The 12,439-nt window shown below is 34.5% G+C and overlaps 1 protein-coding gene across 3 annotated transcripts in view; it reads right to left on the bottom strand.

Annotated features, from left to right (window-relative positions):
- Positions 1 to 12,439, bottom strand: part of LUBEL (Linear Ubiquitin E3 ligase) — a 215,769-nt gene that overhangs the window by 183,469 nt on the left and 19,861 nt on the right. For 2 of the 3 annotated variants that reach the window (XM_090377590.1, XM_090377588.1), the window contains exon 1: positions 5,812 to 6,102. The exons of the other annotated variant lie outside the window; for it this stretch is intronic. The gene's annotated coding sequence lies outside the window, so the exon portion shown is untranslated. Of the gene's footprint in view, positions 1 to 5,811; positions 6,103 to 12,439 lie in introns of those variants that run through there. 3 annotated transcript variants of the gene reach the window in all.

Genomic DNA, 12,439 nt, shown 5'->3' with positions numbered 1-12,439 from the left:
ATTCAAACAAATTTTTGATTGTTTTGTTGATAATGGGATTAAATTAATTCCATTACTTTAACAAATATAATAATAATAAAATGCTATACAATAACAATTTCAATAATTCAAATATTTACAATAATTCTAATAACTAATTGCAATAATTGGTTATTAGAATTATTCCAATTAGTAAGTGAATAAGTTCACAAATGAACATACAAAAAAATTAACAAAACTGTGAAGAAAAAAAAAAAAAAAACATGGATAGTCTGAAGAAGCCTTTTTTTTTTCTAATTATACAACCAATGAATAAAACATGTAAATAGTCAAGGTCATTATTCTGAAAAATTCAGTGTGCAATTATCTGTAAATACCTTAATTAGCATTAGCATTAGTGGTGGCATATGATGCACAAAAGTGAGTTTATACAGCATCAATTAAAAAAAAAAAAATTCAACCTTTCCCATTTCACTCCAAGTCTGTCCAGTTCTTCCTTGAATCTATTTAAGCTATTAACTTCCACAATGACAGATGGAAGTTTGTTCTACCAATCAACCACTCACTGGCTGAATGCAAATTTCTGCACATCTATTCTGCAACTGTCTTTCCTCAATTTGAATTTATGCAAAGTCATGTGCATAAACTGAGAAAGAGGGAGAATCCCATCAGCATTGAGCTTGCTCAAACCATTCAAAGCCTTATGACACCTCAATCAGATTATCTTAAGTTCTGCAATTTGCAGAACTTAAGCCTTTCTTGAAAAGAGCACCCCTTTGTTCCCCTCATCAATCTCATTGCCCTTCTCTGTACTTATTTCCACAGCTCTACATCCTTCTTAAAATGAGGCCTCCAGACCTGTATGCAGTACTCGAGGTGTGGCCTGGCCATTGCCTTATACAAGGGGGTAATCACCTTCTTATCCCTGTTAGCAAAGTTCCTGTATATCACTGACAAGACTCCAGGAGTTACTCTTACAGACCATCTGCACTGCTCAGAAAACTTCATTTCTGCCTGCACAATTACCCCCAGGTCCTTTTCATTCTCTACCAATGTCAGTGTGGTACCACAGAGTTAATACATTACTCTGGGATTACTGCTGCCCGTATACAGTATTTTGCATTTGTCAACATTAAACTTCAGTTGCCACCTCTCATTCCATCTGCCCAACTTTTCTAGATCCTGTTGCAGCATTTCAATGAGTCATTCCCAATAAAAACATTTTCAGCAATGTAGGGATTCCCAAAATAGCCAACACTTTTTCATCTGCAAACATGGACATTAAGCCTGATATACCTTGTTCAATTTCATTGATAAAAATTGAAAACAACAAGGGTCCCAATACCGAACTTTGGGGACTCCGATGCTAACAACATTAGTTCATGAAGAGCAGTGTCCACTGACTACCATTCTCTGTCTCCTCCCACTCAACCAGCCCTTTATCCATAACAGTAACTTGCCCTTAATGCCACACTGCTCCAATTTGTACAGCAGTCTTTTATGTGCAACAGTATCAAAAGCTTTCCTGAAATCCAAGTATATGATATCAAAATTATTTTTTGCATCCAGTTCTTTTGTGACCACATCATAGTAACCAACCAAATTGGTCAAACAAGATTTCCCCCTTAACAAATCCATGTTATTTTTGAAGTATAATTGTGGCCTTGTCTAGATGATCCTGCATTCCCTCTTTTACCAGTGATGCCATTATTTTCCATGGAACAGAAGTTAAACTAACAGGTCTGTAATTACTTGTGTCCCCTTTGATCTTCCTTTGTGAATTGGGGAATACCTTTGCACATCTCCAGTCCACGGGGCCCCCTTCCCCCTGAATTCAAGGATGCTCTGATAATTATGGCTAAAGGTTTGCTTACTTGCTTACTTCCTTAATATAACTGGATAGATCCCCTTCACCCCACATGCCTTTCTTATGTTTAACTTCAACAATTTCTCTCCCACTTTTCTCTCAGTTATTAAAAATCATTTAGTTTCCAGTTAGAGTGCAATAAACTTCTAGCATCCCTTTTCCTAAAGAATTTCTCATGTGTGAATGTAGATGCAAAATACTCATTCAGTTTTTCAGCTACCTGAGCAGGATGATCAACAGTCGAATCACTGATATCAAGTTGACCAATCTGATTCATCACCTTCCTTCTAGAGTTTATATAAGTAAAGAAGTCTTTGCTGTTTTTCTTTGCATCCTCTGTCAAAGATTTCATCAATTATGAAATCTTGAACTCTCACAATTATCTGAGCATCTATTAATTGAGCTGAATAACTAAAACAAAAAATAAAGAAAAGAAAAGGAATTCTGACATTCAGATACCAAGATCAATAATGTCTGCTGAAACTTGTAAATGACAGCAATCATATTAATTGTCTAAAAAATGTTTCTGGAAAGTGTAACAACCAGAATGCCTTGGCATATGGTGCAATATGGCTTTTAAATTCTCATGTGTTCTATAAATAATAACAGGAGTTTAATATTAAAAAGTAAACTTATCAGCCAGTGCATTTACAAATTTTTTTAACAGTTTTATTAAATGTCATAAGCAAGAATAAAATTATAATTTATTAATTTAGCGTATACTTTATATATTACACATACTACTGTAATTGTCAAATTTCCACTGCTTTGATTTCAATGAAGTTGGAAACAGCTCAACTACTCTTTCTAAAAAACAAAAAATAAAATTTCATGAAAATTCATCAACTGGAGGCAGTGCCAGACGAAGGTATTTTCGTGCCCTGGGCAAAAAGATTTTTCAGCACCCCCCTTTACTAAGGATATATATGTATTTTTCATGATTTGTAAAATTTGGCACCCCTTAAAGAATGCCACCCCAGGCAAGAGCCCTGCTAACCCGTGCCTTAATCCGTCACTGACTGGAGGCAAAATTGTTATATGTGAATGAATTAACATACTGAAGCCAATAAGTTCTTTATGAATTTGCAAATGTAGCTAAAAAGTAAACTCTCCATAAAACCACAAGAGTCCAATTTTTCCATAAATTTTACAAAATCATAATAGTTGGCTGGTAAGACAAACAGCAAAGCAATCATTTATCCATGAAGCACAATGTGGTCAGTTAGTGATACACTGATAGGCTGCAATGTTGAAGCTGAGCTGTGGGAATATCAGCACGTGCATGATCTCTGTGATTGTCCATATTCCAATAATATCACGAGCTATTTAATAAAGAAATATGAAGCCATATGTGTGACATACCTTACATTACGTTATTCACAAATTATTTTAAAACAAATTGAAAATCCATTAGATAAAAGCTTAGATAATTGGTATTTTAGTCATTAATATAAAATTTCCATCAATATATAAAAAACATTCAATCCTAATTGACAGCATCAGATAAAGAAAAACTAACCAATGTGAAGAACTTTATTCTGGTTTCCCGACCTCAAACCATTCCATTAGGCTACAGTACTAAAGCTTTTAACAACCACTGTTGTTTGGAATTATTTTATATATGCAAAGTAAATATTAAATAACAACTTGGGTTTGAGGCCTTATATCTCTCAAAAATACTTGTCTGAAAGAGCCAAAACTTTGGAATATTCCAATATATTAGGCACATGCTTAAGATATTCAGTGTTAGATTTCCATAACTGTGTGGCAACATGTGTAGAATGTCTGTTTATTAATATTTACATACAACAAAACAATCATTTATCCATGAAGTATAATGTGGTCAGTTAGTGATGCACTGACACATGATAGGCTGCAATGTTGAAGCTGTGCTGTGGGTATATCAACATGTGCATAATCTCTGTGATTGCCCATATTCCAATAATACCATGAGCTACTTAGTAAAGAAATATAAAGCCATATGTGTGACATACTACATTAAGGATAACCTTGAACCAGTATAAAAACTGCTGAAATCTTTTCTGAAGCAAAGGAGCAGAAATCAAGAGTGCCACAACCAAGTCAGAATCCATTTACTGTCCAACTCCAAACTCATAGGAACAACTTTCCTTCTTCTTCTTCTTCCTCATTTATCCCTTCAATTTGTTTTCTGGAACAACCTTTCTCCCCATCTCTTTCTCAAAAATTGCAATCTACAGAAATTTAGTCTAATATCAACAAGTATTTTCAGTCTTTTCATCCTTAAACCAATGCATGATGACTAAGTGCTAAAGTTCTAATAACTTTCATGTTTGGGAATTTTCATTTAAATGGTATTTGTTGTAATGGGATGTTTACTGTATGTACATAACAGTGCTCTGATTTAAAAAAAAAAAAAAAAAAGTCATTTTGTGTTTTTCAGAAAATAAACTATAATTTAAAAGCATTATATGTAAAATGTTCTATAACCAGTTATTTTTTCTGCTTTTGTGGCATTCATTAAATTTATAAAGAGTACATAAACTGCAGATATAAAAATAACAAAGTGGGGGTGGGAGAATGTCAGTCCATTAGTGAGATTCAGCCCACCACACCTGTTTCAACCCACAGAGCTGTTGTGAACAGCTCTGTGGATTGAACTTTTGCTTTTCACTTTTATCTTTTTTGTGCAAGAACAAATTTTGTAACTTTGTATTAATTTGATATTATTACTTTACTGTCTCTATTAAATACTTTATTTTATTTAAATTTTAATACAAAATAAGGTAAAGCCTAATTACACTGCAAGATGATTTATAAATAGAAATGTTCCAACAAATACTACAATTTACATAATTTTCACCGAACACCAAATAATTATTTTTAAACCTTTAAATGGGCTTATATTAATAAGAAAATATTAAAACTTTAAAATAATCCACAATTAATAATAATTATAAACAATAATTATTTCCAAAATAAAAAATAAAGGTCCATAAAACAAAATTCAAGCTCATTAAAAATATTTTGTATTTTAAACAATGAACTAAAATATATTATTGTTATATGTTTATACTGCTGCTCCTTTTGGTCTTTACAGTATAACTTTGTCTCCCCCCAAAACCAGGGGTAAGAAATCTCCTTTTGTGATTCACTACCCTTCAAATAGTCCTATTAACTGAAAAAACTTCCCCCACCCCTGCCATTAACTGTATTACATAATATGGTCTTCATTTATCATATTAAAAAAAAAAATTTTTAAAGTATGCATACAAGGTTGGGTAAGTGACTCCAAGCATCTTATTTTATCTAACTCAAATCCAATAAATACTAACAGTACTGAAGTATTACTGATCTAAGACAACAGATTTAATTATCTATAAAAAAAAAAAGAATGCTTAATTTCAATTCGGGTAACTTTATTTTGCTAGCTACCTTAAATTTTACTTCTTCCAAAATAATCTGAAATAACATTCACTATATTTGGAATAAACAAGTATGGTATAACATAAAAAAATAATGAACATGTTAAATAAAACAGAACAAAAATTTATCATGTTTAATAAGATTTTTTTTAGTTTTCTTTTTTTAAACATAAGATCAAAATTGTTGAAACATCATTATATAGTCTTTGTGTTGAAGTCATTAACTTTACAGATCAATGAACTGTAGCTGAAAACACTGTGATGTAAATAAGTCACTCTGATATAAATAATGAGTGGTATTAAGATCATTCAGTTTTTTGTACAAAACTTTTTAAGGCAATCTTAAATGTACTTTCATATATTCTTTTGATATACCAAATACTTCACATACTGTAAAATGAACAGTGCTACTTGAAAATATTTCCAGGCTACAAAATAACAATGAAATTTAAAGTTTTATAAATAAATAAAAATTATAATGAATAAAAAAACAATTACCTTTCAACAAAATTCAAGAAAAACACATATTAAACATTCATAAATTCCATCTTTGTAACTTACAGATTTTATATCTATGGCTTATTCTTCAGGCATACCAAAATACCATGCCTATACCTTGCACAGAAACCACAACACACAAAGATCACTCACTTTTATAAACACAAGCACATATTTAAAATACTGAAAAACTGTACTTCAACAATTATGAAATACAGAGTGTGGTCACTTATTAGTCAATAATAAAACAAAACAAAAAAAAGGAGGAAGAGAGAAAGAGAAAAAACTAATGAAGGCAAAGAGAGTGAAAGGCCAGCCAGCTATATTTACAGTGATGTGCCAGTCAGGATGGCTTGCCTGGTTATACAAGCAATGGCCCACTACAGCCTAGACAGGGGAGGTAAGCCTCAGTTAAACTTAGACTACAGTAACTGTTGGCTCTGAGTCAAAAAAGAAGAACTTCAGTATCTTAAAATATGCTTGCTTGTAACTGAGTCATTACCTTACTGACTTGGATATGCAGAATATTTTTGAAGAAATAATGTAAATAAAGCAAATCAGAACATCAGCTAATGAATTAGATGTTTCTGATTAAATAAAATAAAGCTTATATATAAGAAAAAAATTATTTTTGAGAAAAAGAAAAGTTAAAAAATACCTCCTTATGAAACACTAAGTTTAAAATCCTCTCAAGGTTATAAATCTTAAATAATTCCTACAAATTCGTATGAAAACTTCTTGATTTTCTGAGATTAACACAAGAAGTTGCTAATAACAGCTTACACTAGAGAAGCATTCCATGTTTTAGAGCTCAAAGCCACTATTATATGGAACAGCTTTGAATTTAAAACAAATCTTTAAAACAAATGTTTATTTTACTGCAAAATAACATTGCAAACTGCAATGTTTTATAGTCAAAATTTACAGTTCCATGAAAAGAAAACAAATTAAATTAATTAGTTACTTATTTATGCATATTTATACAGCTTTTAATTATTTAATTATATTCTAAAATAAATCATTTAACCTAAGTAAAGGAACCTTTAGAAAATAAGTAATGCTTTTTTTACTATTTTTCCATAAAAAAAAAAAAAAAAAAGTAAATTGCAGCCATTATCAACCCACTGCAGGATGGAAGCCTCCTCAACAATTCATGCTGAGGGAAAATGGACCATAATCTGCCACGCTGGTCCAGTGCGGGTTGGCAGATCGACAGTATTCAGCAGTCAGGGGCTTGAACCCCGGTCTACTCAAAGAGCGGGTGCCATTGCACTCCCGCTCCTGACCACTTGGCTACGGAGGCCATATTTTTCCATATTTCAAGATAATTCATAAATACAAAAACTTTTGAATTTAATTTAATATTCAAATTAAATGAAATTAAATAATTAATAAAGCTTGTAATTTTCACTTTTTACTTTCTGGTTTCAAATAATAAACTTAATTTTTTTTTTTTAAACCCAGCTCTTTGCAGCCATTGGGTGATATATAAATTGTACAAATTGTTTCCAGATTATGTAAGGTCTAGAATGAACGACAGAAAGAAACAAATCCAATTTTTCTGAAACTAAACAAAATCACTGGTACAGGTTATGCTTCTGTAGAATCCTTAAGTTATTCAAATAAATATGTTGAGAAAAGGATGAAAGTTGGTTGTTTATAATGAATTAATTAAATGTGAATTAAACTAATTGAATGAATTAAATAAATTGAATTGGACTGAACTGAATTATTGAAGTGAAGTGAACTAATTAGACCACATGAAATGTTGTTATCAAATGAATTTTATTGTGCAAGTAAAACTCCCACACACTAGAACTATACAACATTCTCTCAGGTATGCCAAGCTGGGCTTACTACCTGGGAGTCTAAAATGCTGATTGGACTGATATTCACACTCAAGTCTAGTGGATCTAATTTTGGCAAAATCCGGTCAGTCTGTGACAGCCATATCCTATGCTTGCACCTTCATTATGGTGGGACTGTTAGTAACCCTGGGTATAACCCCCATGTTCAAGTCATGAAATATGGTACCTAGCATACTGGAGGTAACCACTCGGGTGCGAACCAACGTAAGCAGAGGTCAAGGTATGGTGCCTACACCACAAGGAGGAATGCCACCCCTCTGTGTTACCAGGCAATACTAGGTGGTAGATGACTCTCATAAACTGGTGCAATATCACCACTTTGCTTATTGGAAGCTTGAAGTGGCGGAACCATGTTTAGTCTCCAGAGCAAAGCTCTGCAACCCCTCCATTTCTTTCATCATGCAATATGAATGATGTCCTTTGAGGTTATGATGGACATCGTGGCAAGATCCAATCTTCCTTACATTTTTAAGGTACAGCTCTAAAATGGTGTTCCTCGCTGGCCACTAGATAGTCCACTGGACAAAACCTGTTAATAACTCTCTAGGAGGCTTCTGGATCAGCTAGTGTGTAATCTCAATGCCTCTTCTCTGCTAGATAGTGACTGGAAGGAGTCTGAGTACAGTGTATGCAGGGCACCACTGTCGAGGCCACATTATTGTCAAACTAATAGAACAAACTTATCTGTGAAAAGATCTAAATCTCCTAAACACATCCTCATCCATTTCACAAATATACATGCTCTCAGTTCTAATCTCAATAATGTTCATTTCCGCTTACAGTCTGCCAAACCCCATGCACTTTTTCTGACAAAATCCCAGTTATCAGTTAATTCAACCACTGCTCAAATCAGTTGTCCGAATTATTTGCTGTACGATTCCTTTTGCTTCAAAGGTGGTACATGTGCATATATCCATTCTCATATTCCCTGTCAGAGTCTTAGTAATTTGGAATCTTCTCTTTTCAATCTTCTCAAGTTTAAAATCTCTCTACCACATTCTGCCAAATTCACCTGTTTCCTCTATCATTCTCCCAACTCCACTAATCACTTGGAACTCTCTGACTTCTTCTCTTTGAAACTTGATTTTCTCCAGTCGAACTTTCCTAATGGTGAAGTAATTTTTCTTGGTGATTTTAATGTTCACAACTCCAGCTGGCTTCGCTTTTCTAGTCACATGGCCCCAGATGGTCGAGATACTGAGGTTTTTGCAATTACTAATGACCTCACACAGACTGTTCATTTACCTACCAGAATACCAGACAATCCTAACCATGCAGCCAGCACACCTGATCTTTTTCTCACAAGTAATCCTTCTAAGTATACGGTCAAGGTGAGTGGACCTCTAGGCACCTAAGATCACAAATTGGTGATGGTCTCTTCTCTAATGGACCCTTTCTCTCATGGCCATTCTCAACCTTGTGTTGTTTGGCATTACAAGAATATAAAATGAGATGATCTGCAAGATTTCTTCTTTTCCTTGGTCGGATCACTGTTTCGAATCTTCTGATGTCAATGTTTGCTCAGATCGTGTCAATAAAATTATTCTTATAGGGATGAAATCCATTGTTCCACACTCCACCTTAAAATCTAGTCCTTTATCTAAAACTCAGTTTTTCAATAAATGTGGTAAGGCTGTTCAGGAAAAGAATGTTTCATTCTGTAATTGGCTTGTATCCAAATCTCCAGGTTCATTTTCTGCCTACACCAAAGCTTGCAACAATTGTAGAGCAGTTATTAATCAGTCCAAACTAGATTTGAACAGGCTAAGAATAGAAGATTTGCTTTTTGTCCAATGGCAGTTGAGCATTCTGGTCTCTTGCCAAAGCTATTGGCCGCAACTTTTGCCCATCTCTATTTCCATATCTGTCAAGGCCAGATGCTTCTATTGCTAATTCAGCCAAAGACAAAGCTGACCTGCTGGCATCCTACTTTTCTTCCAACTCATGTATTGATGATCTTGATAAACAACCTCCTACCATTCCCAGTACACTACATTCAATGCCTCCTGTGGTCTTCCGTCAAAATTACGTCAAAAGGATTTTGAACAATCTTGACACTAAGAAAGCACCAGGTCCTGATTGTATTTCTCCACTTGTTCTCAAAACCTGTGCTCCTGAACTTACTCCTGTTCTGTGTCGTCTTTTTTCACTTTCTTATTCCAAAGGTATTTTCCCTTCTGCTTGGAAATTTGCTCATATTCAGCCAGTCCTAAAAAGGGTGAAAAATCCCTCCCATCCAATTATCATCCCACTGCACCTACTACTACTCTTTCTAAAATAATGGAGAAATTAATTCACTGCCAACTCTTAATCTATCTTGAAACCTTCCATCTGATCAATGATCACCATTATGGATTCCATCAGTGTCGATCCACTGGTGACATTCTGGCTTATGTTACTCATCTATGGACAAATTCAATGGAAAAGTCTGGTGAAACTCAAGCAGTTGCTCTTGATATTTAAAAGGCTTTTGATCATGTTTGACATAAAGATCTAAATAAGCTTCCATCTTATAGTTTGCCAACTGTTTTTGTAATTGGATATCAAGTTTTCTCTCTGGCCACTCACTGCGGGTGATGGTAGGTGGCTCTCTGTCTTCTAACTTCTTCACTAATACTGGTGATCCCCAAGGTTCAGTTGTTTTCCCTCACTCTTTTCCTCTTGTATATTAATGACTTTCTTCCATTAACTGAAAATCCTATCCATAGTTTTGCTGATGATACAAACAGCTTCGACTTCTCAAATATCCACTACCAATTCTTTAAATGCTGATCTCCAGGTAATTCTCCAGTGGGGTAAAGACAACTTAGTTGATTTCAATCCTTCTAAAACTCAGTCCTGTCTTATATCTCACAAAAAGGATTCTTCTGTTCCTATGCTTATCTTTGGTGACACTCCGATTTCTAGGCAAGATGACATATCTCTTTTGTGGATTACCCTGACTTCTAATCTCTCTTGGCACAAGCACATTACAAATATTGCTTCCTCTGCATCTAAAAGAAACTTGGTTTTCTCTTTCACTCTTGGTGTTACTTTTCTTCCAAACAGCTGTTCTCTCTGCACAAATTGCAAATCCGCCCTACCATGGAATATTGTTCCCATGTCTGGGGCGGTGCCCCCAAAACCTCTTAGGCTTCAAGATTCCATTCAGAAGAGGACAGTTAGGTTAATTAATGACTCATTTCTAACAGTCTCTCCACTCTCTGTCTCATAGACGTACTGTTTCTGCTGCTTGCCTTATCTATGGATATTTCCATGGGCATTGTTCTGAATTGGCTTCTATAATTCCCACTCTCTCTTCCAAACCAGTCCAAACATGTGCCACAACCAGTCAACATCCTTTTACTGTCCAATTTCAAACCCACAGAACTGATTTTTCTTCTTCCTCATTTATTCATTCAACTTCCATTTTCTGGAACAACTTTCTTTCCTTCGTACATATTTCCTGAAAATTACGATCTACAGAATTGAAGTGTAATGTCAACAAGTATCTTGTTTCATCTTCTCAACCTTAGCCCGAACTAAGTACTATAGGTTGTAATACCTCTCATAAAAAAAAAAAACATTTCTGGATTCCATGCTGAATTCTGTCATCAGATCCATTTTAGATAATAGCAATTCCAAAATAACTTACTTGATGGGGGCTGAACCAAAAACAGCAGAGGTCAAAAGATATTTTGGAGTTACGATATTGTTGGACATGAAGTTCACCAAGCAGTGTAGATAGGTGGCAAGGAAGACTCATGATGTCCTATCAATGATTTATCAAAGAGATAGGGGAGGTCATAATACTGCTGTTTAAGGCAACTGTGAGACTACACTTGGAACAATGTATCTACGTATGGAGACTATACCTAAAAGACCACAAGCTCCTTGAAAGGTCCAAAGACAGGCAACATGCCTAGTGAGATCGGCAAAAAGGTGTTAATATAAGGAAAGACTTTGAATATGTGAGATGCCGAGCCTGGAAAATAGATACCTTACAGATTATTATGCTCTGAGAGGTGAAAGTAAAATGAATGAGGGTAAAATTTTCACTCTTATACATGATTTCAACACTAAGGACTATAAATTCAAATTGCAGGAAGGAGAGGTTTAGACTGGATTGCAGTAAGTCTTCTTTCATCTGGCAAATTGTTGATTACTGAAATAATTTGCCTTTATAGGTGGTTGAGGCTGACAGCTTGGCAAAATCAAAGCTCAGCTGGATAGATACCCATGAGAAGAGGGAGTCAAACTGGTAGTTTCTTAATTATCACATTATTCACCACACTAGCTAAACTTGTAATAAAAAATAACAAAATAAACTGATGCTCTGATTTGAGTGAGACTATTCATGTACCAGAAAAGCTGGAGCCAGAACAAAAACATCAGTGGCAAAATTAACGGAACAAAATGCTGGAGTGCATGTTTTCCACAAACACAATCCTGTAAGCAAACATATACCGAATAAATAGAGAAGTTCAGAGAAGACAAAAGATAGAGAAAACAGTTACTAAAAGAATCATACAAGACAGGATAAATAAAAGAAAAGGCAAGCAGATATGAACAGTGACAAAAAGTAAAATCATGCTGTATATGATGACAACTGTAATGATGTAGTACAGTTCATAAGTGTATAAAATAAGCAGACTTAAGATAAGATTGATGAACTGTACATTAGCATCCCCAGGGGCTCACATCTGGTGAGTATGGGCTTGGCACACCCAGGGTCCTGAGATGGATATCATCATTCTTCTCTTTTTTGGTGATTCCCTTCTCTCTCTCAGGGTAATTCAGAAATTTTTTTTTTTTCGGCTGGTGCAGCATAAGCCTCAGGCTTC

Source organism: Mastigoproctus giganteus, chromosome 7 (genome assembly GCF_048544385.1).
Source record: "Mastigoproctus giganteus isolate SK-2022 chromosome 7, ASM4854438v1, whole genome shotgun sequence".
Lineage (NCBI taxonomy): Eukaryota > Metazoa > Arthropoda > Arachnida > Uropygi > Thelyphonidae > Mastigoproctus > Mastigoproctus giganteus.
Note: the sequence above shows the minus strand (reverse complement) of the source record. Positions and strands in the feature narration are given on the sequence as shown.